Source organism: Perissodus microlepis, chromosome 14 (genome assembly GCF_051167445.1).
Source record: "Perissodus microlepis isolate ML-2025 ecotype Zambia chromosome 14, ASM5116744v1, whole genome shotgun sequence".
Taxonomy (NCBI): Eukaryota; Metazoa; Chordata; class Actinopteri; order Cichliformes; family Cichlidae; genus Perissodus; species Perissodus microlepis.
Window position 1 is genome coordinate 3,847,893 of NC_140474.1, and position 27,429 is coordinate 3,875,321.

The window sequence follows — 27,429 nt, forward strand, 5'->3', positions numbered from 1 at the left end:
GTGTGTGCGTGAGTGAGAGTGAGGGACCGCGGGGAGGGGGAGTGCCAGCTTGTTTGTGCAGTTTGAGTGTGCCGGGGTGAGAGGAAGGCAGAGAGCCGACAGTAGGGACGGAGCGCAGAAGCGAGCGCAGTTTTCTCTCCCAGGCTTTCGCACAAACCTCACATAGTATGCGTAAAGATTCGAGTGCGGACCGGCACTAGACCAGAAGGTAAGAGAAATGCTTCACACTTGTGCTCTGTCTGCGCGCAGTGTGTGTTTGCTGCGGTCGTTTGCCGTGTGCACTTGCTCATGTGCCCCATGTGGGCATCACTGGCTGCCGATTCCGACCATGTGGAGCTGCCTGGCGGTGCCAGAAACTAGACTCGCAGTGACAGAGGACGTCTACGTGGGAGTGCTGTTAGTGCGTCAAAGCCTGTAAATTGGTTAGGAACCTCCGTCTTTTGTTATAAGTCAATAATCCTGATTTGAGAGAGCTGATTCTCGTGGTGAAGATATTTAAAATAAATTAATCGTTGCAAGCCTTCCTCAGGCTCAGATTTCGTCGCTGCTGAAGCATCTCAGCATTGACTTTAAGTTTTTAGAAACGTGAGTGAAATGCTGAGCATTTCGCAGGGATTTCAGTGTGTGAGCCGAACACGAGCATGCTGACTCGCTCCTCTGAAGTGTCTCCCAGTTTAACGAGCGCTGCTGCCCAGTGTGGCCCCGGAGGGAACCTGGGAGCGCGTGTTGTGCTCGGGCGCAAGACTCACATGAGACACTGACATTTTTGCTGAAACTGCTTTCATTACAGAGAAAACTAGTAGCAAACGCTCCCGTGATTTAAATGATGTGCGACACGAATGTGCGCAGTTTGGCGCTGCTGTGTGATTGCACACGCCGCATGAAGCTGGTGTAGTAATTCTGACATTGCGCCTCTCGGCTGCAGAGACTGGTGTCAAACGAGCGCAAAGAAAAATGCAACTTCTGGTTGAGGTTTCAAAATAAAAGATGCTGCAGAGCAGACTGTGGGGATTTGCATCCCTACAGCCCGACTCCAGATAAACTCTTCAGGGTTGCGTGATAAGCTTGTTGTCATGCGTGAACATCTCCACCAGATAACCAGAATTTACGAGCTCTAATGAACGACGAGTCCAGTTTATCTTGGGAACTGAAGCATCGGTGTTCCGGTGTATTCCGCTCTCTCTCTCCATCCACCCTGTCCGAGCAGCGGTTGGGGTGGTTGTAGCCTGATTGTAATTCATCAAAAGCATTCCCCATTGTGCTCCAGACGCTATAATATTTCAACGGTTTGAAATGCTGCTTTTTTTTTTTTTTTTTTTAGCGTCTTGGAATGCAGGTGCCGTTCACTGATGTTGCGTAACGGGCGCCCAGATGAGTTAAAACCGTCAATCTTATTTTGGAAACATGTATAACATGCGGAAATATAAAAGGAGAAATTAGATTTTCCTATACAGTTCAATGTGTTAATATTGGATGTGTATACGTATGAAATATTTTGAACTTAAACTAAAATCTCATCCAGGAGTTGTTTCTAAAATTACAGGTTACAATCGCACTGGAACAAACTGGTGTTTGTTTCCACACACTGGGCTTTGTGTGTGTCTTCATCACTATTTCGTTTTCTGCTCAAGTGGTTTCTGCTCTGGAAGGTGGAGGCACAGAGAGCAGTGATGATGAATGTAGGATAGTTTTGCATTCACTTTGAAGCCCGGCTGTAGTTTTAATGAGGGACTCCTTTGTAGCAGCCGGACTGCAGCATGCAGGCTGTGGAGACGGGGATCCTCCTCCTGTTCAGCTGCAGCGGGGCTTCCCTGGGCTTTTCCTCTCTCTCTGTCTCTGCAGTTTTCCTGGGGCTTCCCTTTTTTTCCCTGCACCAGGCTTCAGCTGATCCCTCCCTCAAATCCATCTCTCTGTCTGTGGGGCCGTATAATTTCCCTGCTTTCCCTCCCTCTGCCTTCCCTGGAGGAAAAAAGGCTGCAGCAAGAAACGTGCTGTAGATCCTACATGATAAGAAACGCTAAACGGACGTAATGGAAGTGCAATATGACCATATCAGATACATGAGCTATTTAAACGTGATTGGATGTTTGGATAATTATAATTAAAGTCATATTTCATGATTTACCTAACCTGGGGTGATGATTTTCTGCGTTCTTCTCGCCTTTCTGCCCTCTGTAGTCGGATATTTGCTTGCACGGCCCGCTGCACGACTCCACCAACATATTTAGCTGCTTCTAAAAAAACATATCCAAGTGCTGTTTTAGTTTTTATAATAGCTAATGGATTATTAATCACTCCTTCTTCCTCTCTGTCTTCATCTTTCACCTCCCATCCATTATCTCCCCCCTCTGTTCTTTACTTTCACTTCTTCCCATCTTTCCTTCCTCCTCTCCAGCGTGCTTCCTCCCGTTCTCTCATCGTTTGCATCTTTTCTTTGAATTACATCTCACAAATTGGGCGTTTGGCAGTTTCTCTTATCCAGAGGCGCTTACACACAAAGAGACTTTTGTTCCCCTGTTTTCTGCATCTTTTAACCTTTATTTACCCTGGGGGTGTTGTGCTTCTTTCATCACCACCCCGCTTCACTCTTGTTCATTTACAAATCACACTTGGGAAAAGCTCAGGCGTAACCACAGCCCTATACTGCTGTCTGCTGAGCACGGGGCTGTTACACAACTTTGTACTTCCCAGCTCGCCTGTTAAAGTGATAATCTGAAACATTGGGTAGAATAAAATGTTTGTTTTTAGCAGACAGCCGCATCAGGGAAGCTTTCCCAGTTGCTGCCCCCCCCCTGACATGATAAACTGATGTATTTGTTTTTTGCTTTTGTTTTATACACACAACCAGAAATGTAAGGTTTCCATGGACACAGTGATGAACAGCACAGACAGGAAAGATAAAAAAACAAAAAAACAAACAAGAGCTCTATTAAAATGTTTATGAATAACATTTTGTAAAGTTGGCATGAAAATAAACTGAAAAACTTTAAAGTCTAACAAGAACCTGACTGGCCGTTTGGTTGATGACTTATAAAAAGTCAGAAATATGATGTTAAACACTTCAGAGCTGCAATGAATAATCAATTTATCGATTCCACCATGGATTATTAACTAATTGTTTTTTCAGACGCAAATACCAACGTTTGAGAACTTTATGTTCTTTAATGTGAGAATTTGCTACAAGTCTTGGTCTTATTTTATAAGAAACTGAACTTGAGTATCTGAAAAGGTTTTGTTCAGTTAATTTAGAGAAAGGATCTTCCTTTTACCTGAAACATTATTATTTGGCTTTAATTTCAAGAGCTTAATGCGAGGTTTAGTCTGATATGGGCCAAATGTGGAGAATGGAAGACACTGGCTGAGGTCCGGAATGACGGTGGATGTTGTGAATGATGGCTATTAACAGACAATAAAATAAGAACAATGGCACATCTGGGACATCTTATGACGCTCCGACAGAAACACTAGCAGGTCAGATTGTTTTTTTTTTTTTTTTTTTTATTCTTCCATAATGATTCCCTTATCTCTGTAAGGGTTGACAAATGTCAGTGTTATAGACGCATTTGAATTTCTTTCCTGGAAATCACTGCTTAGCACCTCATTTTCGAGGGCATCATGAACCTAAAGACAACAGGCATCACTGATCGGTTAGTTCTGTCTCGGGTGTGAAAAGGCTCTTTTATGACTCAATAATCGCCCAGTCTTATACAATGACCTTTGTAACGGACACAAATATCAACATTACAAAGATAAAACCTGATTCTGCACCAGAAAACTCATCCAGCGAGCGACAACAAACCACCGCCTCTGTGGTGGCTGCAAACAGAATCTGCTTATTCCTCCAAGCGGAACATTGCCCTCGAGGGATTTGTAATCATCACACTAAACAGAATAAATCACACAGAGCCATGAACCAACCAGTCCAGGAACAGTTATCTCCTATATCGACACTATCTTTCTATCGCCTAATTATCCATCTTCCTCCTGACTCTCGGATGATCCTCCTCCTCAGTCTGATTGCTCTCATGGGAAACGTACAGGGCTGTTTTTTTTGTGCTTTCCCCGCTCGCTCTTTTCACAGCTTATAATCACACAAATGATTTTAGTCGATTGCTTAAAGTTACCATTAAAAGGGGTAGGACAGAAAACCTGAAAGTTATGAATACCATCAACGGTTATTAACAATATGTTCATGCCTGTTCCTTCAAACCCCAAGAGTCCAGAAGAGGTTCTGGTTGATTTGGTAACATGCTGGTTGCTGGTTCCTCAAATATATTTCTCTCCTACGGCTCCCAGAGATGACGGGGTCCATTTGTGGTGCAGTTAAAGTGCAGCTTGAGAGAATTCATCAACTCCTGATGTTTTAATAAACCAAAGGATTCATCAATTCCATCATGCAAATGCAATCTCGAGGACTTGTTTATCAAAATAAGAGCGCCTTCTGAAATAAGCTCTTAATTAGCACTTCCTCATACTTTGGAATACATTTTTAATTTTCTTATATCAAGTCTGACCCGTAGAGAATGGCAGACATGCACACTGGCCAGTTCATTAGGTACACCTGCTAATACAAATATCTAATCGGGCACTAACTGAAGTTCGGTGTATTTTTTAATTTTTTATTTTTTTTTTGGTCAGAGATGATCAAGACGACCTGCTGCAGTTCAAGCTGAGCATCAGAATGGGAAAGAAATTAGATTTTAGTGTCTTTGAACATGGCGTGGTTGTTGGTGTGGTTGGTCTGATTATTTAAGAAACATAATCATCTCTAGGTTTTACAGAAGAGTATCCAAAAACAGAAAATATCCAGTGAGCGTCAGTTCTCAAGGAGAAAATGCCTTGTTGATGTGAGAGAGAGGGGACCAGAGTGCCTGGGCTTCAGTCTCGGATGATGTGATGAAGGGATGGTGGGGTCAGAATCTGACTAACGGCATGCTTTGAGGATGCCCTGTTTCAGCCCTTCAGATTGGTGACCGTGTGATGGTGCGGGATGTTTTCTTTCACACTTCGATTCCCAACTAAACATCATTTAAACACCAAATTGTATTGAGTATTGTTGCAGATCTTGTGCATCCCTTTATGACCAGAATGTAACCATTGTTTGCTTGTGTTGTCCTTTCACAGTATGCTGTGAAATATGAGGTAATATCTCATTTTTGGATCTTTTCTACATGTCTATGATTTTTATGAATGCCATACTGAAGCTTTAGCTTTTCATTGGTTAAAAGTTAATTACAAGAAGGTGTTTGGCATGGATGTGTTGACTGAATATTACTTTGTAGTGTATGAACTTATTTTCTTATTATAAGAGAGGAGGAAAAAGCAGACACGGTGTTATCCACTGAGCAGAAACAACCAATCTATACCACATGCACACGCAGCCACAGCAGATTCAGCTGCAGTCATAGAGGCTCAAGTATAATCTTTGTTCTCCATTCATTGCTGAGCAGTGCCTCGATTTAGCAGTGTGTCATAGCACCAACATAATACGCATTTCCTCTGGGATTAACAACATATCCTGATACTGTCTGTATGCAGCCGTGCAACGTGAAATTAACTCAGATGTTTAAAAAAAAATGCAAAAGTCTAAACTTTTCAGCTCACAGAAAAGACTGTTGTTTTGCAGATGCACTTTAGTGTGTGTGTGTGTGTGTCTTGGGACGTGAGTGCTGCTGCAGAGACTGCCTGCTGAGAGGCAGCTCCTCAGTTCCTCTGCACTCTCTTATTATCAAGTGTGTGTGTGTGTGTGTGTGTGTGTGTGCATGTGTGGAGGCAGTGAACATACACACTCTTTGTGTGTTGTATTCTTGTCAGTTTTTACATCACTGATGCATTACGGGCCTGAGCTGAGCTGCACTGTGAGCCTGCGTGTTGGGTGTCTTGGAGAATTTCGCTTTTAGTGCTGCTCGGTTACATAACCACCACCATAACTTTGGCACGTCTTCGTTGATATTCGATTCCTCTGTCTGTCTGTCTTTAATCTGATTTGAATTAATTCCATCACCCTCTCGTTTACCCTTTCCTCCACTTTATCACTTATATATGCAGCCTCACTCTTCCACTCTGTTCCTCCTATCTGTTTTTAAAGCCCGAGTCGCATTAATATGAATGAGGATTATGGTGTCAGATGCATGGATGCAGCTGTTTCATTCTGTCATAGATGTAGCCGCAACCTGTTTGACACATAATGTTCCAAGTTCTCTGATGCTAACCACCATTAGCATCAATGTCTGTGTTTTCACACATTTCAATTAAAATGTGTAATTTGTTTCATAAATCGACATATTGTTAATGTATGAGGAGAGCTGAATACAGAGCAATGTGCCATGGATGTTTTCTTTGGCTTAACGCCGTATTTAATGATGGCTCACCATATGTGGAGCCTTCAGAGGATTACAATGATCTTTGTGATGGTGCTGCGTGTTTTGGCTTTATGGTGGATCACAAGGACGGCCCAGCCGCATGTAGACGTGTCATCTGTCCTTATCTGCAGAGCTGATGTGGAACTTTGGAGTTGAGCTTGCCTGCATTAAAGTTCCACGACACCACTCTGCTGTATATTTGTCCTGGTGGCTTTAATTAAACAGTTTATGATGATATGAAATATTTTTAAGCTTTGATGATTTAAATCTTTTTCTCTCTTTTGATTTTTTTTTTTTTTTTTTTTTTAATCATAAAGTGTTCACCTGTACTGTTGGGCTATCGTATGGATTTATTCAAATTATTAGCGATGCAGCATGATCTTTGTGCTCAAATCAAGTTTTATTGCACTTCAAACAACATGTAAATAACAAAGAAATCGTGCAGTGGCACTGACAGCATCTGCTTTGTCTAAACAGTCGTTCCTGCTCAAAGGTCTTGCATTTACCTTTTTTTAAGGGTCTTTGATGGTTTAAAAGGTTGCTAAATCTTCTTTATGTCATCCATTTCTTTCCCTCTCATCTCCTTCAATGACACCTTGTGCATTTATCATTTTTTTTCATTCTCTGTTGGCTCTCGTGAAGTTTCACTTTTGTCCCGTTTGCCAAATTTTTCTCCTCATCGTTGTCTTTTAATCTTGCATTCTCACCCACTTTCATCTTTTATCCGGCCCACTCTCCTGTGTGTTCTCATTCTTGTCATTCGTCTTCTTTTTCTCTTGACTGATTTCTTGACTTTCATTCATTTCTCATAATATTATTTTGTTCTTTTACTGTTTTGTATGGCTGTGTGGTAATTTTTACCTTTTTCCCTCAGCTTTCAGAGATTTCCTCTCTTCTTCATGATGCATTCTTCACCTCTGTCTCTTTTGCCCTGCCGCCTTTTATACTTTAACTATTTTTTTCCCAATATTTATTTTATTACTTTCATTTCTTTCATTTGTTTAATCTCTTTGCCCCTTAAACGCTGTTCTTGGCTCATGTGCCTATTGCTGCTTTCAGTCATCTGTAATCAGGTGTTGGTGCAGTGTAGAAGATGCTGTGCGTTTAACAAAAAACAAGAAAGCTGAAGCCAAAATGTCAGAGCTCAGAAAGTAGACCTGAATCCACAGCACTGACATGAAAAGGTAAAAAAGTCCATTTGTAATGTGCTTGAATCAAGTGCAGTTACAAGTAGGGCTGTTCGATATAACGATATATATCGGATAACGATATAAAAACGTCTATCGTTTCATTTTATGCTGTTTGTTTCATGGTGGCGCAAAATAAACTGTTTACGGCAATATTTTTTTTCATGGTTTTGATGGTCACTGTAGTGGCTATATTAATTCCTTAAAGTTCTCTCTTTCTCTTATATTTAATATAACCACACTACGGACGGACAAGCGCCTGTTTTTATGGGTTGTCGTTAGCAATAACGACGGTAAAACCATCGCATGTCCGCTTGTTTATTTTCCACATAAACCTTTCACAGTAAAGCTCGAGATCCTGTTGAGACTTTTCAAAATAAACGGAATCACGTGAAAAAGTATTATTGACGGATGAGAAGCAAAAAAAGAGCTGTCAGGTGCTAAAAAATAAACCTTAGACTCAAACGTTAGAACAGGCTTTTCCCCGCAGCACGCCGTGTAATAAATACTCACAAAGAAAACGGCGGCCGTTACAACTTATGTCTAAAAATGTACAGTTTCATGCATCGGTTAAAACACTCGACTCCAGCTACACGACGCCCAGCTGGAAACACTTCACCTACCCGAGATTCACAGAATTTACAGAAAATATAAAATTTTTTGTGATTTATATCGTTATCGGACGATAGATGTTTTATATCGGGATATGAGATTTTGGTCATATCGCACAGCCCTAGTTACAAGGCAGGTGAACAAGTCTGAAGAGATCAAGATGCAATTAAGCTCCAGGTTAGCAGGCAAGAACAAAACAAGAAGGTAAGAGGAAGAAAAGCTCAAGCACAGAGCACAAAGACACATTAGCAAAGAATGAAGGATCACTTATAGAGGTTCAAGGTTCTTTATTTGTCACATGCATAGTTATACAAGTATAACACACAGTGAAATGTAGCCTGACACGCTCCTCGACATGTGCAAAAATGGGGGGGGGTAGAGGAAGAACATTATATATATATATATATATATATAGTATATACATTGGGTGAATGTGCAGTAGTAGCAGCAAGCAGGTGAATTCTGTACATTAATATGAATAGACATCTGACTATTTTACAGAATAGACAATATAAACATATTTAAAATTAAAGGAATTTGGAATGTACATTGTGCTTTGGTTTAGAGTGTCTGGAAGAGAGTCCTGTCTCAGTCAATTATAGATGATGTGAGAGGGCGGGTGTGTGTGTGTTTAGGGCCCGGATGGTTTGGGGATAGAAGCTCCTCTTGAGTCTCTCTGTCCTTGCCCGGATGATGCGGAACCTTCTACCAGATTGCAGAAGTTGGAACAGTTTGTTGCCAGGATGGGACGGGTCCTTCAGTATCTGCGCTGCTCTAGTCCGGCATCTCCTGGTGTAGGTGTCCTGAAGCGGGGGGAGAGCAATCCTGCAGCAGCGTTCTGCTGTACGGATCACTCTCTGGAGAGCTTTTTGGTCCTTCACACAGCTGTTCCCAAACCACGATGTGATGTTCTGTGTGAGGATGCTCTCCACAGCGCCTGTATAGAAAATCCTGAGGATCTTTGGAGAGACCCTGAACTTCCTCAGTTGTCGTAGGTGATACAGGCGCTGCCTAGCCTTTTTGGTCTGGACCTGAATGTGGGCAGCCCATGTCAGGTCTGAGGAGATGTGGACACCAAGATATTTGAAGGACTGCACCCTCTCCACTGGAGCTCCATTGATGATAATGGGCTTGTAGTCTCTGTGCTGACTCCTTCTGAAGTCCACCACCAGCTCCTTGGTCTTGCCGACGTTCAGCTGGAGGTGGTTGTCCTGGCACCCTGATGCCAGATCCTTCACTTCATCCATGTAGGCCGCCTCATCGTTGTTGGAGATGGCACCCAACACCACTGTGTCGTCAGCAAACTTCACAATGGTGTTGGAGCCATGGGTGGCCACACAGTCTGAAGTGTAGAGGGAGTAGAGCAGTGGCGAGAGGACACATCCCTGAGGTGCTCCTGTGTTGATGGTGATGCTGTTAGAGACGCATCTACCCACCCTCACCACCTGAGTTCTGCCAGTGAGGAAGTCCAACACCCATGCACACAGACGGCTGTTAAGTCCCAGATCCCTGAGCTTTGTGAACAGTCTGCAGGGCACTATTGTGTTAAACGCTGAACTGTAATCAACAAACAGCATTCGCACATAGTTACCCTGTTTCTTGTCCACGTGGCTGAGGGTGGTGTGCAGGACGTGGGCGATGGCGTCCTCTGTGGATCTGTTGGATCGGTAGGCGAACTGCAGCGGATCTGTGGTGTCTGGGATGGAGGAGGAGATGATGTTCTTCAGCAGCCTCTCAAACACCTTCATTACTACCGAGGTCAGTGCAACTGGCCGGTAATCGTTCAGGGATGAGGGTTTGCTGTTCTTGGGCACAGGGATAATGGTGGATCTTTTGAAGCATGTGGGGACCACAGACTTCACCAGGGACTCGTTGAAGATGTAAGTGAACACACCTGCTAGCTGGTCAGCACAGCAGCGCAGCAGACGGCCGGTGATGCCGTCTGGCCCCGCCGCTTTCCTTGTGTTCACTCTCCTCAATGGCGCTTGGACGTCATGCTCCGCGATGCTGGTCACCGGTCTCTCGCTGATGACATCACTGTCCTCGGTATTCAGGCGGTAGATAGCATTAGCCGCCTGGCTAACCTCGAAACGGGCGTAGAACTGATTCAGCTCGTTGGTGAATGCAGAGTCGGCGTTGATCGGCGCAGTGTCCCTGGCTTTGTAGTCCGTAATGGTGCGTAGTCCGTGCCACATACTCCGTGTGTCGCCCTGGTGGAAGCGGGACTCCACATGCTCCCGGTACCGGCGTTTGGCATCTCTCACCGCTCGCCGCACGCCGTATGAGGCCGCTTTGTAGGCGCTCATATCGCCAGTGGCGAGACCCGCGTTGTAGGAGGCGGTCCTGGCGTTTACTGCAGTGCGGATCGATCTGTCCATCCACGGTTTCTGGTTTGGGAATGTGGTGACCCTCGCAGTGGGCATACTGCTACTTCCGTAAACTCGTTGATGTCGACTGCGCATGCTCTGAACATGTCCCAGTCGACGTCGTTGAGTGCGTCCTGTAGCGTAGCTTCTGATTGGGCAGTCCACCGTTTTACCTCCCTCGTGGTTACGTCTTCCCTCCGTATGTTTTGTTTATACTGGGGAATGAGGACTGTTGTATACTGAGGGAAATGATAAATGAAGTGGACTAGCAAGATGGACTGGCAGGTAGGGGTGGCTGATCAGAAACAATGAGAGTTAGCCTCGTAAAAAACAGCAACAGGAACATTTCTTTGTTGAGATACGACTGCTCTTCGACAGGAAATGAACTTAAAGCGGAACAAATGTTCCAAGGAAAAATCACGTAACATGAAACTGTCCAAAAAAGGGATGGAATTTCCCATGTGTTCTCATCCTGGGGACAAATAAAATACCTTTTTGTCGCATGTCACCTGCATCTGATCTAGATGTCTTTTAGCAGCTGTGTCCTGATACAGCAGCCACAGTCATTTCATCTGGAGGAGGGCAATGGGCCCCATTTTATAGACCTGCATCGGTCACCTGAGGAGGCTGGACAGGTGGTGGGATGAGTCTCAGGCTACGTCCACAGTAGCCCGGATAGATTTGAAAACAGCATTTTTGTCTGAAAACGCTTTGCGTCCACACTAGCGTTTTGAGTCGTTTTCACAGAGTTGTGCGTCCACATTGAAACGGCCGAAAACGCTTACGTTCCAGCACTGCGCATGCATGAAACGGAAGGAGATTCGGCCGGCCTCATTTCTGTCTGCCGTTTATTTACTTTCCGGCTCTTTGAAACGTTGCAGCAAAATGTTGAGGAAAAGCACCGAGTTTTTTAAATGGACTAACAATGAGGCAGAGTTGTTGCTGCGAGTAACACAAAAGTACAAAGTTGCAAAAGCGAGTGAGAATTAAATAATTTGATGAAAAGCTATCTGGAGCATGTACAGACCGATATTCATCTTTAGTAGGGCTGTCAATCAAAACAACTGCTGTATAATGCCCTCATTTTTGTTTAATTGGTCATATGACTAAAATGTGTCATCGTTTTAGAAAGTCTGCGTTTTTGCGGTACACACTGCGACGCGAAAGCACCGTTTCCAAATGTATGCGTTTTTGAGAGCGTTTTCAAAACGCTGCGTTTTCCTTCAGGGAAAACAGCGTCTCAGTGTGAACAGGAGGCCAAAACGGAGAGAAAACGATGCTTTTTCAAACAAACGCATTAGTGTGGACGTAGCCTCAGGTTAGCTATGTGTGGTCACTTTGCCCTTTTGTTTTTTCCAGACTTCCTGTTTCCTTTTTGCTTTCACTCACTGGGTCGACTCAGGCAGTAAAAACTACTTAAGTTTTGAAGAGCTCTGCTGCCAAAGATCAGCGTGTAGGTAAATAAGCTGCACCATTACCTTTGAAAAAACTGGATTATTTGATTTCCTTGGTAATGAGAAAGGGCTGAAACGGCCCTGCCAAAGACTGGCAACCTGTGTGCACACTGCTTCTCGCCTTGTGGATGGAGAGCTGGATCGATGGTAGGTAATGAGAAAGGGCTGAAATAATCTGGTGGTGTGAAGTAGAAAACCTATTGTACCCCAGTCCTATTCTACCTCCCCAACTAGTGAAATAGAATTTAGCTAGGTAAACAAATAAATACTATAATGTCCAGCAACAGTTCTCACCAAGCTGATTTATTAATCATGAAGTGAAAGGAAGGAGAACAAAGGAAAAGTGCTAACCTATATCCAACATGTGACTTAAATTAGGGATGAATACAACACAATCAAACCAAAATAAGAAGGAAAAATAGATCTCTAAATGTCATTTGCTTTATCAGACTGGACTTTAATAAGTGAGACTGCTGAGTGCTCGTTACATGAAACTGCTTGATCGTCGGTGTCACTGTTTCTCTATTTTAATAATAAACCTGAATGAAGGATTATTTTTGCATAAACCAAACAGGTGAAAACAAACTCCACTCTGATAACTCTGTTGCACAAACAAACATTTCTAATGTACAGATTACAGCACACCAGATAGGATCTTATAGATGTATTTAAAATATTTTCTTTAAATCTCTGAATAGGAAAAGACTTATCAACAAAAATCCTGATCCTTTTTTTTTTTAAGACTTAGTGTGTTTCATCCTCCTTTTTAAATATCCATCAAACTATTTTCAGCCTCTGCTGAAGGCAGTCATCCAAAATGTAAATGTCATCTTGGGATAAAAACCATTACTTATCATGCTCTGATGAAAGACCCTCCCACTCTTTCGCTCTCTCCTCTTTGTGATTGATAGATTCTGTGCAGTTATTTTTTGGGCCTCCTCTTCCTCCACTGCCCTTCTTTTCCCTCGCTCCTTCCTTCTCACATCATCCACCCTCAAGTTACTCTGGTCTGAACTCCCTCACACCCTCACTTTGCCTCTTTATGCGATCGACAGGGAATAAAAGTGTCCGCTTGTGCATTTCTTTCTCCCGAGGGATCGGCAGAACAAGAAAGAGAGTCATTAGTGGTTAGTGATGTCATACGTTAGCATGCAGCCCTCATCCCTGCTTACAGCAGGCTGATGTTCGCTCTGCAGCTGCAGACATCTGAGTATCATTTAATGTGGATGTTAAAGGGTTTCTGTTTCCACCATTTCAGTTAAGTAGATTTTAGCCCGTATGCCATTTGTGTGCGCCGAATGACTCAATACACAAACATTAACTTTGCACGAACATCTGGTGCGATACACGGTCCTGTCAGTGGTATCACATCACATGGTAGTAACACACCAAGACAGCCAAGGATGCTGCAGCTTAGGCAGTAAAGAAAACACACGACTTCCTGTAAACAACCTAACAAATCGCAGCGATTGGAATATGAGGAAACGCACAATGGTCTTTAAAATGAACACTGCTACAACTATTATTGCCTTTTTAATATTATGCACAGACTTCCAAAACACCATAAATCCCAAAATGCTCAGGATTCAAATGAAAACTAAAGATGAAAGGTGTCGGCTTTATCCTTCTATTACTTCTACCATTGCATTAACACTGGACACCATTACTTACAGTCTCATTTCTTGGCCTATTTCACAGATGTTGGAGAATCTGGATGTTGTTGTTGTATTGCTTCTAGCTTATGCTGGACTGACTGATCATGTGCTCCGTGTCCTCCATCTGCTTTCTGCTTTTTCCTGTAGTTTTTCTTGTAGCCTGAGTGACAAACACGATCTTAGGGTTAGACTTTGCTCTCGTGCTTTAGCAGTGCAGGCTTCTCACATGTTTTCTTACATAGAGAAATGCCAGTGTGCGCTAGTATGCAAGTTGTGTGCAGATTACACATCTTTTGGTTCAGAATGATTCTGTGAGAACAGAATCGTCCGACAAATAGATATAGTAACATGAGATGTCATTCATATTGAATGATTGTATTATTTTTACCACCCTGACTGAATATCTGAGATCTCTTCAAACTCTAAAGAATCTTGACGAGTGTTTAAACTAGAACAGGAATTATATGGTTCGTTTAAGCAGGATTTATTATGCTAATGTTTTATGATACTTGGTTTATGTTTCCTGTTTTAATAAACTGGAGTATATCTCATGCCGTCGTATTCTGATACTTTAAAGCTCTTCAACAAGTAGATGATTTAATTAAATGGTGAAGTGTCAGTGACTGTTTTAAAAGTATTAAACATATAGCTCAACAGGGAAGTGCCATAAAGATTACGGGTGATTCAGCGTGTCCCTGGATGTACTGATGCATTTTTACACTCTTTGCTGTAACTGTGGGATACAAACAACAAACTTTTTAAAACTTTAAAGCCCGCAGATATTATTTGATCTTTTCTAAAGGATCTCTGTGGGCGTTCTTTTGGAGAAGACTCCGACTTTGTTCTTTTTGTTTGCACTCTGCCAGCATGAGAGTGAACATGCATTAACTCTGCTGCTAGAGTTGAATACTTATGAGACAGTTCTGCAAAATAAGGTTTTTATTTTTACCTCTACTGGCAACATTTTCACGGCTCTTTTTCACCAGCCACTTCATTAGGTACACCTGTCGAGCTGCTTGTTATAGGAAACATCTATCGGTCAGTCGGCAACTCAGTGCATTTAGGTATGGAGACATGGTGAAGATGACCTGCTGAATTGAAAATATCAGTGAGCAGGGGGAAAATGCCTTCCTGATGTCATAGGAGAATGGCGAGGAGGCCTTGAACTGGTTACAAATAATCACTCGTTACAACCAAGCCTGGTTCTTTTGGGATTTTCTTCCTGTTAAAAGTGAATTCTTCCTCCCAGTTGTTTCCAGGCAGGAGATTGTCTGATCTTTGGAGTTTTCACTTCAATGCTGTGAGATCTTTACCTGTGGGATAACTGTTGATACAAACCGGTGCTTTATAAATAAAAAGGAGCTGAATTAACTTCACAGTGAGCGAGCTGTTGCTATTTGAAGCTACAAGTTATGAATGTTTGATGATTCAGAGTTTTTCTGCAACTTTTTTGTTTCATTTGTTATGAATGAAGCTCAACTGATTCATTTGATCTGACCTGTCATTGTTTTTATTAAGAGATGTGCATAATGAATATATTTGATAAAACATACAGACACATTGTTCCTATTCAACAGATTGCCGTGTTCGCTTTTAACATATGGGAGAAACTGAGCCTGCTGAGATGAGCAGTGTACCCTGCAACAGCGCCAAGCACGCACATGCACATGCACATGCACATGCAGACACACCTCTCTACCTTACTGGTCCACCCACCTAAACTCATTGGTCCAAGCCCAGGAACTGTTGCACCAGCTGGCGTCATGTTGGCTGCTGTCCTTATGTAACAGGGGTGTGCTCTTTTTCGATTGTTTTCCGTTTCGTCACAAATCCACATCCTGACTTGAGCTGAGACTCTCTGAGAACTGAGCCCTTGATGACGTGGACACACAAAGACTTTCAAGAAGAAGGAACAAAGCAAACAGCATACAAAATCAGAACGCTTTTCAAGAAAATTCACTCAATCTCTGTTAGAAAACGATGTCCATCTTCTTTGTCTTTCATTAAGGGGACATTTGTGCATAATTATTCATCGCGTAGTCCCTCCTGGTTATGTAACGTGTAGTTATACATATATAAGGTTTTTCTTGTGAGAAATTGAACTGAAACTGGTCATCCAAAAGATTTTGCTAAAGCTTTTTGTTGCTTCTTTCATGAATCTCTCAGGGTCTCAGTATTGAGCTGTTACGCTGTCTGAAGTTACAAGCAGCTTTTTTTATCTTTCTTGTGAATTAAGCTTTGATGTTAATGTTTTTTTAAGATAAAATATGCAAATATGCAATTCTTGGCATATGTGCAAGACTGGGCAATAGGTGGGGGAAACATTATGCTTATGCTGCTGTCTCACTGGAGTTTGACGATGCTGCTGTGGTGGTGGAGACGTCTGTAAGTGTGCTGGGGGGAGAGGCGATGGTGGGATGCAGTATCTTGCAATAGGCCCTTTTATTTATGGAATTCATGCATTATGTTCTGTGTGGTGTCTGAAGTACATATTTGTATCAAGTCTTCAGAGAGCTGCTTGTGGTACTATGGCTGTAATGGAACTGTACATGCATGAAGCTACATTTTCCTAAGGGCGGCAATAACGGCTAATCTCATCTGGGTCAAAACATATTTCATGAATTTGTTCTCCTGCTTTTCCCCTTACATTTCCCTTTTAGATGTCTTCTTCCAGTAACTCTGTGTTATATCTAGGGGTGGGAGTCACCAGTCATGCCATGATATTATCACAATACTTCAATCACATTATAACACATTGACGAGTGATTGATCACCTTTTTTCAAAGTCACATTTCCACACTAAGGTAAAATTAGCTTGCTTCAGTTTTTTTCTTTTAGCTCTAAAATGTAATTGTCAAGGACACCAACGCTCTCACAAACAACCTACCATAAAGTGGCCAGATGGAGTCAGACCGCTATCAGTCTGATATCAGTGTGTGATTGAAAGGGGTCAAACTGCCAATTAGATGCAATCTATTTCTCATAATGTAACAATTAACTGTGATAAATTGTTGAAAATCACATATCTGTTTCTGCCTGCAAATTCACAACGTAACAAATTAACTGTTACGTTTGCACTCAGTAACCTTCCTGCTCTATAGCGATATAACCAAAATACAAACAACCAGTCAGGTCGAGTCTCCTCAAGTTGTGCTCATTGACAAAGACTCCTTCTGATGATGGCGACATGTTGGCATCTATCTGCATTCATGAATCATTATGAAGCATTATTTGCAAGCCAGATCCTTTGTGTAAAATATGGACCAGTTCAAAAAGGAAAGTGATGTTTGTTCTGTGACAGTTTGAGGTGACATGGCACAGAGCAGGTGGATGGAGTAGACTGGGAAGTAACAGTGGAAGCTGCCTGGACATGTTGGGAAGATGAGAACAAATAGAGAATGTTTGATACTTTGTAGAACTGCAACTCAATAGAAAGCAACGTTTGAGCACTGGCTCATGATTTTTATGCAAGAATAACAAGAGTGCACGTTCAGGCTTGAATGGGAGACTAAGAGTAATGGAAAGTATTCATAATTGAAAGGACCTTTTCACAGATTGATTGGTGGCTTGTATCTGATTTGTTTAAGTGACTTGCAAATATAGCTTTTCTTGAGCAGAAATCTTAATTCATTAAGTATGATCAACGATTTCTGCCATTAAAAACAAAAAAGGATTGGCTCACGTAGTTGCATTAAACCCAACAATCAGCTCCTTAGTGCTGGAATATTCTGTGTTTCCTCATCTTCCTCCTACTCTGCACTGATCATTATAATTAGATTGAAGTCCTTTTCAACCACAATCTCATCAAATCTTCACACAAACACACGCACACTGCAGCTGGTTATTGCTTTTTAAAGTCCGTCCTCCCCCGCACATCCACACACTGACTTATCGTGGATACACTGTGACCACATCAAATCCTGTCAATGACCTTGTTAAACCCGTAACGGCCTCACTGAACGTGCAGCTGAGTGTATGTGTGTGTGTTTATATGTGCGTCATTTGCGTTGTCAGTATATCCATACTCCACAGTCGGATGCTTTCTTCATTCTGCCCTCTCTGGCTCCAGCAGTTATATTTTTAATTAACTGAAAAATGACATATTGGCTCCGGCAGATGCTGCAAATTGAGTTTTCAAAATCAGAATCTGGCTAAAACATTTTTTTCCACCAGACTTTGTTTTAGCATCACTTTTCTGTTACACAACAACAGCAGCGTGTCCTCTCTACAGCGAGAGAGGACACGCTGCACATTTTTCCAGACTCTAATTAAAACCCTGCTTACATTAGATAATTATACTTTCTTAAAATAAAACGATGCATCTCTGCAATTACAGATAATCAGACTTTGTGAAGAATATAACATAGAGTGATAATCGGCTGCCTTTCCAGAGAGCCTTTCTGCCTATTCCACCATCTTGGACTGCAGCTAGTGCTCGGTAATCTCATTGTAATGGTACATGAACCAGGTCTCCACCTTCTCCTGGTTCTGTTTAATGCAGCCCTCCAGCTCAGTGCAGAGCTCCAGCTACGGTCCAAGATGGTGGAGGGTGAATCTGTTCAGCCACAGGACAAGCAAGTCTCTGCAGAGCCACAGCAGTGACTGGTCAGCCTGCCAGTACAAGGCAGGGCAACTGAACTTTCAGAATATGAGCGAGGGGATTGTCTGGTAGTTAACTGATTCTGGATGGTGACGTCCTCCCGCACTGATACCAGTACCCGCCCAGGAAAAGACTAAATGTTGGGAAAAACCGTGGTTATCGTCTAATGCTTGTACTGGTTTGGCACAACTGAGGTCAAATGTGACCCCCCGGGTCTAACTGTGTTATGAGAAACAAGCTTACCTCTGTGAGCAGCTTCTATTGAACGCTGTAAAGCTTTCATGTGTGCTGATTGCGTTTCTGTGTGTTTTGTGCTGCTGTTTCATGTCAGCTGTGTGCATTCGGTAATCCCATGTAATCCTCCATCATCTGATGCGTGTGTGCTTGCTTCAGTTTGTAGCCATATGGCCATAAGTACAGTCCTTTTGTAATCATGACTATAAGTGTGTTATATCAGATACAAACATTCACTCTGTCATGCAGAGTAAAGTCATGTGACTCATCAGGCTCTTTAATTTGCCAGCTGTGATGGTGATGATGCATTCATGCTTGTTTTAGCACTTTTTATCCAAGGAAGGCTTTGCGCAGCGCTTTCTTCCTGTTAGAGTAATTTCTCATTCTGCAGTAATAGTAGATGTGAGGGAATGACATCATTTCTGATCTGATGACGACTGCACAAATCTGCAAGCCTTGGCAACAATAATATCTGTGAGTCACTCTGCTTGTCGTATGTCAGATTAATATCAAGTACAAAGCGGCATCCCAGAGTTTCCTGCTCCAGCAAACATTTTGTTATGGAACACCACAAACTGGCTGTGGATGCATCCTTCAGAGGCCTCTGGCTTGAATTATGCAACTCTGAGCTCACTGTTGATCCTGTTAAAATGTGGTACAGTTAGTTTGGCTTGTTAGGAAAAAACCCAGCTCCTGTAACAACACTCGGATCTTGAAGAAGACGGACTGCGTTCTGTTCGTACAGATGTTCATATCAATGATAACATTTTAGGGAAGTGGAGCTGTAGATGTATGTCCAAACCATGTTATAAGTATCTGTTTGCAGACACAAACACATGTAAATTTTAAAATGCTTGCATGGATTCTTTTTCTTTGTAAACTGATGATTAAATAAACTCAGTCATTCAGGCCAAATCTCCTACTAATGTGTTGAAATAGATGGAAATGCTCCAATAAAAGAAACTGAAGACACTCATAGGTTTTGTCCAAGTTCTGAAAGCAAGAAAATGAAATTGAAAACCTATCCTGAGGGAGTCCAAGTGTCTTGGTGCGAAAAGTTGATCTGTGTTTGTTTGCAGTGAATATTTCCACAGGGTGTGTTTAACTCATTTTCTGCTGCTTCATTTCTGTTTATCTGAAAAGCTTTAGAAAATTATTTGTCTGGAGAAGTTGTGCTTTTGCGTTCTGTGTCGTTAGAAATTAATCAAGAGTTATCCGAATCCTAAATAAGCTGGTTGAGAGAGAGAGCAAGAATGACGTGACAGACTGATTTTATTAGCTCTCGGACGTTTTTCCTCTTCCGTGTTTCACCCGCGGCGGTGGGCTTCTTTTTATTTTACACTGAGTCAGAGCCGGGGTGAGTCGTTGTGGCCGTCAGGGCCGCTGCTATTGTTACAGCAGGATAACTGGAACGTGGCTTTGGATACTGCTGTTTTAGCACACAGCTCAACTCGCAGCATCCAAACACACGCTCGCACAAATTACACACAACATTTCTGAGTTGGTATGAAACTGTTCTTCGTGACTCTCTTTCTCCATCATCCCGGCAGGGTGATGTGGTTAATAACGTAAACATGGCACCCACATAAGTACATCAGATGCTTCTCTTACGCCGGCGCACGCTGGCTCTGTGGGTTTCTCCCCCTGTGTGTCAGCAGGAGCGATTGTTTTTGTTCTGCTGGTAGCATTGTGTTCAGGGTTTGCCTCTCTTGTCTGGCTGCCTGCATGCACCAGTGTCTGCCTGCTCGGCCTGATAACTCTTTTTTTGTTCTGCTCTTTTAGCATCACAGTCACATCTACAGCAGAGTCAACTTTCAGTGAACACTGCTGCGAGTCTGTTTCTTTGTAGATCAGTTCTGAACAGAAGGTGGGAAGATGATCAGGAATGCTGAACATTTGCTGGTTACAGCGTCTCAGGAGTATTTTCTCTGTGTAGGTCCAGCGTGATTGGCATTATTATTTAAAGGCATGCTTTTATGCTTTAATATAATTTACATTGGAGTAAGCACATATTGACACATGTACAACTAACCCCCCTGAGTCAGCGGATATGCCAGGACCCTTAGAAGTGAAGTAAAATGAGTTGTTTCAATCAGAGGAAGAGCTGAGGGGCTGTACCAAAGCCCAGTATAAGATTCACAAGGATTACTTTGAACTTTCAGGCAAAGCTTCTCTAGTAGAAACAAAGCATGAAATCACAGAGCTGGAAACGAGCATGACTCTAAGGCAGAGTGTGTAGAGGTCATGGAAGAGTCATTACTTTGATAAGTAATTACAATTTCTATTAAATTGAGAGATGTTGTCTTAAATAATATGATATCTTTTGAACATCTTGGTTTTCTCCTTGAGGAGCTGGATGAAGTCGTCACGTCTGCTTAGACTGTTTGACTGAAAATGGATGGCTGGTTTTATTCACTATAGTCATAGTAGTGAAAGTTTTAATTGCACCTCCACAGCAGGATTATACTAAACATCACCAGATTGTTATTGTGTTTATATCTAGTCTTACAGTTGCTACAAGTTTGATCTTTTGCCTCTGGCTGAAAGCATTTATCTCCAAAACATTAGCTGTTCTTGGATTATAAAGAGAATCTCTTTTTTGAAGCTGGCCTTCAGGGATGTTTTGCCAAGTTTAAATGGGCTTCATGGTTGCCACAAAATATAAAGTGTAGGTGGACCGTTCCTGGACAATAAATGAAAATGCAGGCAGGTGAGAGCAGCTTTACGTCAGTCCCTGACATGAAAACGGTCTGGGTGGTTCGGTGGTGGGAGGAAAGGGAGAAAATGAAAAAACATGGGAGAGTAAAATGAGTGCATGAGAAGGCGAGCAGCATAGGACCACTGATTACAGGAGACTCAAAGTGCTGTTGTGTCCTTGCAGTCCTGAAGCCATGGTGAGGAGCTGGAGACTGACAGCTCTGTTTCACAGGGTCAGCTGGTATGTGAGGACACAGGGAGAGACATTATCACTTAACAATGGAGGAACTTCCACAAGGGAGCATTAAAAGCCGTACTGGAACATGTCCATGTCTTCCACTAGAGGAGTTCCCAAGCACACTGTGGCTCATTCATATACATCTTCTCAGTTTCAGTTCATTTTTGCAAAAATCTGTACGTATGAGATCTGAGATCTGAGATATGACATCTCATGATAGGTATGGGTGGGGTTCTTATGCATCTACTGTCTTTGTTTTCAGCAAAACAGAACCAACAGAGTCTGTCTGACAGTCGTAAGTTCTTTTTCTCCAGTTCTGCCCCAGTCTTTGCACCCTAAGTGCTTTTTAACAGGCATCCATTCACACTGGGGGCAATCTGTGGTTCAAGCATACTTTGTAGTTTGATGCCCATCACCTTTCAGTTCATGAGTCAAACTGTCCAATTAATAGACAGCCTGCTCTCTCTGAACCACAGCTGTAGTCGTTTATTACACTTTCAGTAATACACTCCTGTGGAGTGGAGCTGACACGAGACAATTTAAGCGAAATAATATTAATCATGTTGATGACAGCACTTTATGTCTCTGTAATAACACAATAAAAGCTTCCCAACAGCTGTTACACTGAACATAATGAGAGTGAGAGAGAGTGAGGGGGAGTGAAGCCAGCAGGGACCGGAGCGTTGTCGAGCTCGAGGCGTGTCACCTTATTGACCATAGTTTAGCAGTTAAGTCAAAAACTGTCAAACGGATATAAAAAACTGTGTTTTTGTGTGAAATCTGATCAACCTTTTGTGTTAGCTTCCTCTGTGGTATGTTAGCGCCCTCACTAGCTGCTGCGATGGCGTAGCAGGGAACTCGGGTTACAGATCTGCTAAATTTCCAAAGATCCAGCTTTTTTGAGTCGGAGTATGTGATCCAAATGTCCAGTGCATTCTTCTTCATTATTATGAAGGACAGCCTGACCCAGTAAAACAGGGTTACTGCTCTTTGGCACAGCAGAAGAAAACCTCCGACTTTGCATACACGGAGTTACGATAGCTTTGGTACCGGGCTGAAAGCAGTAAAGATGTTAGAGGCAGGAGAAGACTTCCAGGTGTGAGTGAGGTTACTTGGTTTTGGGTGCAGGAAGCACACCAACTGATTCTGGATGAATGACGCCTCAGATTGTTTCCTCGTCACGTTCCTGCTGTGTCACACATGATTAACTCACCTCTGGTGTGAAATCAGAAATAGTGACAAACCAATAACTGTTGTTGTGTAACTTGGTCAGAATTACTCATCAGGTTTGTTTTGAACAATGGAAGCAGCTGTTTGATTGTTTCTGTGTGCTTAAGTTTAAATTTCCTTGTTCAGCTGGTAGTAAAATAGTATCACAAAGCAATATTACATTTTTATGACTTTGTTAGCCACATTCTCAGCATCAGTGAATCATTGATGTTAGGACTGAGGCAGTGATGAAGGTAACTCAGTCACAGCTTCCTGTCTTGACCTTCTGTCCTTTAGAAGAGAATTAGCTTTAATCCTCACATGACAAAGTGATTTTAGTGAAAATGAATGTCCAAAATAAGTTGTTTGACTGCAGTAAATTTTACACAGCTTTTTTCTGTTTTCATCATTTGTCTTTAAGGGAAATCTGGATCATCACAGTATAACAGAAAGTAAGTGCTTATTATAGTTAACATTATTGTTCTGCTTTGGTGCAAATGAAAAGGGCAGCAGGTGCACTGCAGAAGCAACAACAAGACATCCCTGAAAAAAGCAGGCTGGTTTTAGAGATGTTGGCCACAGATTATTGCTCTCTCCACGTCCCCTCCTGACTGATGTTTCTCTGGTTTGCTTCATGTCCCTTGTGGCATGAGGCAGCTTGTTCAAGGTTCATAGGTAATCCAGCTCTTCTAGCATGTTCATGTTCATGTCCATATGTGCTGGTGCAAGGCTTGCTGTGCTTCCCAGCAGTCTCAAAAGTGTGGAGGAGATGCCACACGAGGAGAGCCGGACAGGGCTGTAGAAGATCATCAACCCAGCCACAAAACCAGAGCTTCTCCTTTATGTGAGGAAGAAATGAAATAGCACGCTGCAGCAGACTCCTCATGTAAGTGTTTCTGACTCCCTTTAGTGAGACCTGTGCTGACAGCCGAGCACAGTGCAGCTTATTTGACATTCCCCATACCCACTGCCACACCAGTCATTCTGGATGGTGTGTCAGGCAGCATAACGCATAAACTCTGTCATGTGCTCAGTGTCAACCTGCTCACATCTTTAATGAGAAAGGAGCATCAGTGCTGGAGTTCTCTGGTGAATGTCAATCAAGCTGTTAGCCATCAAAACATGATTAGTGATTAAAGGTGGAAAGTTACAATAAAAACAATGACTATGATGTTTTATTAAAAAACATATATTTTATAGAAGAGCTCCCAAAAATTTCCCATCACTCTTTTCATTAAAAAAGCCAATTCCTGTGAACGCAGCCAAATCGATGGTAGGAAACACTTTCACATTACAAAAATCACATTTTAATATAGTGCAACCAACTTTAGCTGTGGAAATGGTGTCATGCTTACTGGGATGTTTTAAACAGCTACGTTTTACTAAAAGATTTATTGTACTGAATGAATTTTTAACACACAAGCTGCATGATAATATTACAGCAGCCTGCTGTGCAAAGAGGTGTTGCAGATCACACCATCCATCCTACTTAAAACTAACATGGTTTAAACGCGAGCTTCCTTTGAAATGCCATGAATATGATTTATGATGAAGCTACACACTGAAATATCGTTCAGACGACAGTTTTAACATCACATTATCAATCTGCAGAAATCTAATAACCAAAAATCACAACTGTTCAGAAAGTAAAAGGGAAGCAGCAAATTTCCAAAGCACCTGAAGCAAAACCAAGCAGCAGCAGCAGTAAATGAATCAGATCATCACCCACCTTTCAAAGGTCACTACCGGGGACACAGAGCACATGTAGGTCAAAATTGCTGTTTTTTTTTAGTAGCAGGTAATCTGATAGATACTGTGACAAAAGTGGAATAATCAGATGTTTCTCTTTTGATTCTGCGTTGAAATCTTTGATTAATAAAATCTTTAAGTTTAGTATTTTGGGGTTTAAGTGAAATGCTAAGCAGTACAGGATGTCTCGTGGCCAGATGTGCAGTGATTAAAATCCATTTTTTTGTTCAGCGGGAACAGATGTGATGGACAGGTGTGCAGAGCCTGACAGAGAGAACATGGTCCAATGGCCTTCAGCTAGACCTCATCAGTCAGAGCTGGAGAGAAAAAAGGCGAGCGATGTGTGAAGAGACTGACAAGACTGACGGAGAGGGATGAGAAGGAAGTCAAGCGGTGCATACAAAGAAGGAGAAGAAATTCCTTTTTGAATCTCAGATAACCTCTGTAGATTTAGGTATCGCTCTTACAAGATCGGGTCATAAGTCATTCGTTTTTGTTGATACAGAGATGCAAAAGATGGACAGAAAAGGTGAAGCGCTGCTTGACAAACCAGCAGTAACAGCTCTCCATCTCTTTCATCAAAACCACTGAGTGAAAAATGTTGCTTCTTTATGCACATTGTCAGCATCGCTCTTTCAAGCAGGAGTGATTTCACTTGACATCCAATATCCCTGCATCACAGCACCGACGCCAAAGGACACCTTAGGCTCAGAGGGAACAGCAGCTTCTGACAAACTGACTACGGCAGTATTTAATCCCCTGAGTATGAGCAGGCTTTTTTTTTTTATTTCAAGATGGTTTGGCAAAACGCTCCTTTTAAGCTTATTAAATGCTTCTTGTTGATTAGTTTATGTGATTGTGAGATTAAGGGAGTCGGGCATACTGAAGGGCACGATCTCCGATAAAAGACGGGGTGATTAAATTCAGTCATAGAGGACATTTAGTCTGAAATTAGCACTAGTGCTCTAATGGAAAAGCGGTGAGCTGAGGTTGCGTCCGTCATAAGAAAGCTGGTTTGAGTACTGTGGGAAAGCTCAGGGCATTTTATATTTTAAGATTTCAAAACCCAAGCACATAATCAGAGTGACAAGAATGACTTGTGAAACAGATGGTATGATCCTCAAAGATCCCTGATCTCAACTTTGTGAAATCAGTCAGCAATTACATGAGGAGCCGGGAGGCAGCGAGACTGAATTAATCCACAAAACAACTGTGAGATGGTCCCGAATGAATGGACCTACTTTACTGTGATAAACTCTTTTTATTTGGAAATGTTCATGTTTTTTATAGAGGGGGGGTCAAGTTTTAGCACAATTCTGATTGTAGTAAAATCCTTTTGTGTAAGTGGGACATCGCAGCACAATAAGACACTTTGCAGAATCCACCATATTGATTTCAAGCATGAAGCCAGCATCAGCAGAGAGTTTATAGCTGCTTGTTGTTGTGGTTCAACTTTGCTTCTGATGTCTAGTTATTGTTTGTAAACTGGTGCCAGTGAGGGGAAATCCCAAATAACGCCTAGTTTTATGGGCGAATTCCAAAAGTTGAGCTGTTTTCTAAACACAGCCAGTTCATTTCAATATCAAGCCAAAAGTATAATTTATTCCCATTTTGTGTGTGTGTTAAATATCAGCCTTGCAAATGCCAGTAAATCTTTGTGCTTGATTGAAATATTCTCCATCCTACATTTTATACCCTGAGAAAGAAGCTCCCAGAAAAATCCAGAGCTCCCAGTCTTGTTACTGTGCTCCTTTTCTAAACACTGACTGTACTTATTTTTACGCCAAAATCCAGCGTGCATTTGCACAGCGCCTTAGTAAATGTGAGGGTTTGTTGAGAAGCAGCTAGAATTATTTTAGCTCCATTCACACACCGAGGACTATCCTGTGAGTGTTTCGTGCTGCACCCCGAGCTGAATTGCAAACAAATTCTGCACAGTTGAATTAACAGGATCTGAAACTGCTCTGAATATGCCAAGATCTCGGAAAAGTCCTCCCTGGAAAAACTCCAAAAGACTCGGTGCTGTTTAAAGGAAAAAGGTGTACACAGCCAATAAATATTGATGTAATTTAGGTTAAAGTGCCTGAAGCAGTATGTCTTCTGCTTCAGTACTCTGGAAAGTGCCAGCACTCTACTCTGAGGAGGCTACTTTTTGACTGTGTACTGACAGAAACAAAGAAAAATAGAGAAAAACCAGCAAAAAAAAGTTTGTTAGGGGGAAAAAAAGACTCGTCATTGTTTTTCTTTTGTTTAGTTTCTTACGCAGTTGTTCACAAATGCCACACGGACCAGCAGTTCTTGTGTATATGTGCGATAGCGCTGCCTCTGAGACATTTTCCTGTGTGTGTGTGTGTGTGTGTGTGTGTTCGTTGACTCTGTGTTCCCCTCTCGTTACGCAGCAGCTCTCTCTTTCACACCCCTGTCTGCCCCCTCCGGCCCTCTCAGTCTCTCACTTGTTTTCTCTGTCACTTGGTCATCCCATCATCCCTCGCTTCCTTTCAGCCCATCACACACAGCTCTAAAGGCTTTGTTTTAGAGCGCCGCAGCCTGACACTGAATGGCACTCTCTCTCTATCTCCCTCTCTCAGCATGTGCGTTTCATCTTGGAAGCTTGCTTCCACAGAGCCACGAAAACTCCCACACTGGTACATTTAAAAAATGTATTTTGATTAGATAATATCTCCAGCTGTTTAAATGTTAAAAATACCCAACAAACAAGTGCCTCTGTAAAAGCTCATGACCTCACCCCAACCTTCACCTCAGCCTAGACCCGGTTCCTGCCTGAAAATGCTTTGAATAAGAGTCAGAAAGTAAAAAAATGTTCTCACTCTCAAGCTTTAAAACTCAAGGTCCAAACACAAAATGTACACTTTCCTTTTCAGAAAACTCATGACAGTCCACAGACTTTATTTTTATTTTCAGGAGCAAGAAACAGGAAAACATGACTCCATGATATCTCAGAATTGAGTCCAAAAAATAAGAACCTCAAAAGAAGGTTTTAGTGTGTGTGTGTGTGTGTGTGTATTTGACACTATGGCTCACTCTGACATCTTCCATTTAACACAA

General features: G+C 42.2%; 1 protein-coding gene across 2 annotated transcripts in view; it reads left to right on the top strand.

Annotated features, from left to right (window-relative positions):
- Window positions 1-27,429, top strand: part of slc8a2b (solute carrier family 8 member 2b) — a 201,268-nt gene continuing 173,839 nt past the window's right edge. The window contains exon 1 of one of the 2 annotated variants that reach the window (XM_084951825.1): window positions 1-208. The gene's annotated coding sequence lies outside the window, so the exon portion shown is untranslated. The remainder of the gene's footprint in view (window positions 209-27,429) is intronic. The other variant, XM_084951824.1, reaches the window with a different exon arrangement.